This window comes from Arachis duranensis, chromosome 4 (assembly GCF_000817695.3).
Source record: "Arachis duranensis cultivar V14167 chromosome 4, aradu.V14167.gnm2.J7QH, whole genome shotgun sequence".
Lineage (NCBI taxonomy): Eukaryota > Viridiplantae > Streptophyta > Magnoliopsida > Fabales > Fabaceae > Arachis > Arachis duranensis.
Genome location: NC_029775.3, coordinates 20,459,943 through 20,465,526, shown reverse-complemented (window position 1 = coordinate 20,465,526; position 5,584 = coordinate 20,459,943). Strand labels below are relative to the sequence as shown.

General features: G+C 38.3%; 1 long non-coding RNA gene across 1 annotated transcript; it reads right to left on the bottom strand.

The window, feature by feature from the left end:
- Positions 1 to 519: 519 nt before the first annotated feature.
- LOC127746499 (uncharacterized) lies at positions 520 to 3,126 on the bottom strand. The gene is made up of 3 exons (XR_008008144.1): positions 3,076 to 3,126; positions 2,830 to 2,987; positions 520 to 638 (listed from the first exon to the last, which is right to left on the bottom strand). It is a non-coding gene; the product is annotated as an uncharacterized LOC127746499 (long non-coding RNA).
- Positions 3,127 to 5,584: the final 2,458 nt, after the last annotated feature.

The following is a 5,584-nucleotide window of genomic DNA, read 5'->3' as shown; positions in this document are numbered from 1 at the left end:
AAAGATTAGAAGATAAGAAGTTAGATAAGATATTTTGAAATCAAATTTTGAAAAAGATAAAATTTTGAAAGAGATATGATAAAAAGATAAGATAAAAAGATGTTGTAACACCCTACCATACAGAGTCTTATGCTTAAGTCATAATTCAGAGATGGCAAGGCATTACGACCTCTAAAATAAAAACTTAGTACGTATTGTAGTATGAATGATTGATTATAACTAGGAGCCTTTGTGGAAAAAGGGGTAAACAAAAACCACGCAACTCGAAAGCGCAACACTCCGATCGATAACGTAACGAACATGGATAAACCAACGCGAGATTATATACATACAAAGGAGTGTCAAAAACAGGAATATCAAGACTCAAGATCCGGCTGCGAAGATAACCGGTCCGAGCGTAGCAATATATACATATGATAAAATAAGGAAAACCCCAAAGGAAACCCAAAGGGACACAAATACATAAGACCTATTCTCCAAAATCTCCCATAAGAGGAGTCATCACAGTTGTATTATTTAGTGGAGATAAAAGTATCTAAGCGAAACATATAAACCAAAACATAGTCCCCAAGAACAAGGAATCTTCGCAAGTCTAGAAGTCTCCAGCATGCCTCAGCGGGAAACCTCACGTCCTGCATCTGAAAACCACAAAATCCGCATGGGTGAGAACCAGAGGTCCCCAGCATGGTAACAGCTTCCACATATATAATACATAATAATAGAGGAAAGCCAAAGGCAATCCTAGAACTTCCTCCAGATAATATCAAAGCTTATAAACAAGTTAAACCATATAAGGGCATCTGACTAAAGATTCTTCAGTCTAACTAATACTTCCCTTTCCAATTCCTTCAAACCTCCCAACCACCAGCAGGAGTATAGTATAGCAAACACAGTTATATCAGACAAGAATATACAAATAGGAGCAGTTAAGACATTTAGACAATTAGCAAATAATATGCAGTCAAATAGGCAATCTCAAACAATTCACATAGTATGCATATGATGAATGCCTGTCCCTATTGGCTGATGATATCATCTTGTCGGTTATAGAGCCAACCCGACAAGTCCTGGTCGCTAACCATTGGACTGTCCCTCTGTCACGCATCCCCGAACTCGAGTTATACTCGTTATAAACTTGATCATAAACATGATCCATATCCATCACCCTCACTGGTGAATATTTACGGGGGATCGAGCTCATCCGGGTCTTTCACAGTGCCCGGCCACACTTACGACATAGGGTCAACAGAGTCTCGAGCCTCCACCTGGAGCACGTGGTGGCTAGCCACTGCTACTACCCAGGGATCTCGTGCCTCTGATAGTGGAAGTGCAAAATCTCAATTATCAATAATTCAGCATAAACATGCATGAATTCTCATCCATGGATCAACATCCATATCAGCCATCCGGCTCACGGTTCAGTCCAGAACCAGCCAATATTCATAGCATACACAGCTATTCCGGCTCACGGTTAAATCCATAACCAGCCAATTCATAAATAATCACGGCCCTACGGCCAATGGCATAACAAGCACTTCCACCACCATCCTCCGCATCTCACATAATCATCTTGATCCTCATTGATCATTCATATTTCCCTTGCTTCACTCGCAAGTTACCTCATTCACTAGCCCCCTTTTAATAGCTAGGCATGCCATAATGATTTAAGACATAAATGGTGAGATCGGAGGCTTAGAAGTATGAGATTTGGCTTTTAAAACTCAAAAATCAACTTTGGGATGAAAACAGGGCCACGCGTACGCGCACTCCACGCGCACGCGTGGGTGGTCTCAAAAACTCATCGACGCGTAAGCGTCATGTACGCTGACGCGTGGATTCCAAACTTGCCCATCGACGCGCACGCGTCAACCACGCGTACGCGCGGGTGTTCTCGTGCCCCAGGCACAACACTGGCACAATTCTGGCATAACTCTCTGGAAAATGGCTGGGCATTGGGTGCAGCACAATCGGCGCGCCCGCGCACATCACGCGTACGTGTGGATGGCACTTCTCGGAAGATCGGCGCGTACGCGCCAGGTGCGCCCACGCGCAAGGGGGTCATTCTGCTAAAAATTTTCTAAGTTAAAAGCTGCAGAATTCACAGATTTTTACCCCAATCTTCCAATGGACATAACTTCCTCATTTTAAATCGTTTTTCACCCGTTCTTCGAACGGCATGGACATTCCGGATCCAATTTCATTTCTAAACAGATTTGGTACAAAACAGAGATCTGTAGTCCAAGTTATGTCCCATCAAAGTATGCCCAAAAACCATATTTTCATACAAAACCACAATATGCCATTTTCAAAACAAACCATTTTTAACTCTTTCCAAAATCAATCAAAACATGCCAATTTCATCCCTTTTCTTTGAAATCAATTCAAAATGTATCAAATTCAACATCAAGCCTCCTCAACTCACACATTGACACTTTACCACAATATACAAAATCACTATCTCATCATTTTAGCCCACTTCACCCAAGTGGCTCAAACTCAAACATATTGACATATCATAAACTATTCCTCATGCCAATTCTCAACAACATCAATTCCAATAAATCATCATTGTACATAAACAACATCATACTCACCATCAACATGGTTCAACCCACAATTCAACCATAACCAATCATCAAGCATATATCACAACATGCATATTTCTCATACATCATACCACCAAGGCATCATTAATCATCATCACATATATGACCACATCATATATATCAACAATTCAACAACATCAACAATTCAATGCCTATCTTAGAGCCTCTAGTCTAAGTATTTCCTATCACATTACATATTAGATACGGGAAACCGAAACCATACCTTAGCCGAATTTCCCAAGCTCCACCGGAGCACTTCCAAACCACTTATCCACAAGCTCTCAAGGCCTCAACGCCTCCAAGAACAGATTTTTCACCACCAAACCCTTTCCAAGCTTTTCAAAGTCACCAATCAAGCTCCAATATTCACATATACACAACCTAAGCCACAACCATCATACCCATACACAACATCTCAATACCCAAACATCATAAAACCACAAATCTACACTAGGGTTGAGAATCTTACCACACCCAAGGTCCAAGGAGACAAGATTAACCTTCTCCTTCAAGAGAGTTGGCAAGGTCCAAGGAGACAAGATTAACCTTCTCCTTCAAGAGAGTTGGGTCCTATAACATCAAAGAGCCCAAAATCTCAACATTTTTGCTCATAAAACTCGAAAACAAGGCTGGAATTTCGAAGAGCAAAACGTGGCTTACCTCAAGATTAATTGTATGGGTTTTGTAGAGCTCTCCACGGTGAACGCGTGGCCGCAAACGGGGCGGCAATCGGAGCTCTAGATCAAAAGTTATGGTGGTTTAAAGATCAAGTGAGAGAGAGAAGTTGAGAGAATGTTCTTCCCTTCCTCTCCACCATTTCAGCGTGAATGTGTAACAAATGAGGAGAGAGAGTGCTGAAAACTAGGGTTTTGGTTAAGTTATGTTGGGCCAAGGGCCCACTTTGGGTCCGGTTGGCCCAGTTTGGCCCGTTCGGTCCAATCTTGGTCCGAATTCTATAAAATTGGTACCAAAATTCTCGTCTCAGTCTCCTCTATCACATTTAGCCATAAAAATCACATTTTAGGCTTTCTAGAATAAATTCTCATTTATTGGTTAATCAGCCGTTAATTAACCGGGTTTTACAGATGTGATAAAAAGATATGTTTGAAAAAGATTTAATTTTTAAAATTAAAATTAATTATTTAACTAACAAGTAACTACAAGATATGATTCTAGAATTTAAAGATTGAACCTTTCTTAACAAGAAAGTAACAAACTTCAAATTTTTGAATCAATCACATTAATTGTTAGCTAATTTTTTAAAATTTGATATAAAGATAAGAAAAAGATTTTGAAAATATTTTGAAAAAGATTTTTGAAATTTTCGAAAAAGAGGAAAAATTGGAAAAGATATGATTTTTGAAAAAGATTTTTGAAAAGATAAGATTTTTAAATTTTTGAAAATTTGACTTGACTTGTAAGAAATAACTAATTTTAAAAAATTTTGACTAAGTCAACTCAAATTTTCGAAAATTATGAGAAAAATAAGGAAAAGATATATTTTTTATTTTTTTGAATTTTTAATGATGAGAGAGAAAAACACAATTATGACCCAAAACATAAAAATTTTGGATCAAAACACATGATGCATGCAAAAACACTATGAATGTCAAGATGAACACCAAGAACACTTTGAAGATCATGATGAATACCAAGAACATATTTTTAAAAAATTTTTGATGCAGAGAAAACATGCAAGACACCAAACTTAAAAATCTTTAATGCATGGACACTATGAATGCAAAAATGCAACGAAAAATAACCTAAAACACAAAACAAAAAATCATCAAGATCAAACAAGAAGACTTGTCAAGAACAACTTGAAGATCATGAAGAACACCATGAATGCATAAATTTTCAAAAAATTGCAAGAAAAATTTTAAAGCATGCAATTGACACCAAACTTAAAAATTGACTCAAGACTCAAACAAGAAACACAAAATATTTTTTATTTTTGTGATTTTTTTGGATTTTTATTAATCTTTATGAAAACACACGAGCATATATCATCATTCTTGAAATCGTTTTTGGCCAGATACTCAGTAAGACGATTATACCACATTCGTCCAGATTACTTTAGACCATATAAAGATCTTTGCAAATTGACTGAGTATAACCCTTGTGAATATTCATTGGATGGTTTAGATATCTTTAGTCCTTCAGGGACTTTTGGTGGACGAAATTGTGATCACATCAATGTAGTATTCTTTGTTGTTGTATGGAATCATTATAATGGCTCTTTGCTATGTGCGGACACAACTCCATTCAACTAACCAGCAAGTGTACTGGGTCATCCAAGTAATACCTTACGTGAGTAAGGGTCGATCCCACAGAGATTGTTGGTATGAAGCAAGCTATGGTCACCTTGTAAATCTCAGTCAGGCGGATTATTGGTTTAAACATGATTAATGGAATAAATAGAAAATAAAGATAAATAAACTAAGATAGAAATACTTATGTAAATTAATGGTGGGAATTTCAGATAGGCGTATGGAGATGCTATGCTCCTCCTGAATCTCTGCTTTCCTACTTCTTCCTTCTTCCTTCTCATCACTCCTTTCTATGGCAAGCTGTATGTAGGGCATCACTGTTGTCAATGGCTAAATCCCATCCTCTCAGTGAAAAAGGTCCAAATACTCTGTCACAGCACGGCTAATCATCTGTCGGTTCTCAATCAGGTTGGAATAGAATCCCTTGATTCTTTTGCGTCTGTCACTAACGCCCATCCTTCAAGAGTTTGAAGCTCGTCACAGTCATTCCATCCTGGAATCCTACTCGGAATACCACAGACAATGTTAGACTTTCCGGATTCCCATGAATGCCGCCATCAATTCTAGCTTATACCACAAAGATTCTGATTAAGGAATCCAAGAGATATGCGCCCGGCCTAAAGTAGAACGGAAGTGGTTGTCAATCACGCGCGTTCATAGGTGAGAATGATGATGAGTGTCACGGATCATCACATTCATCAAGTTGAA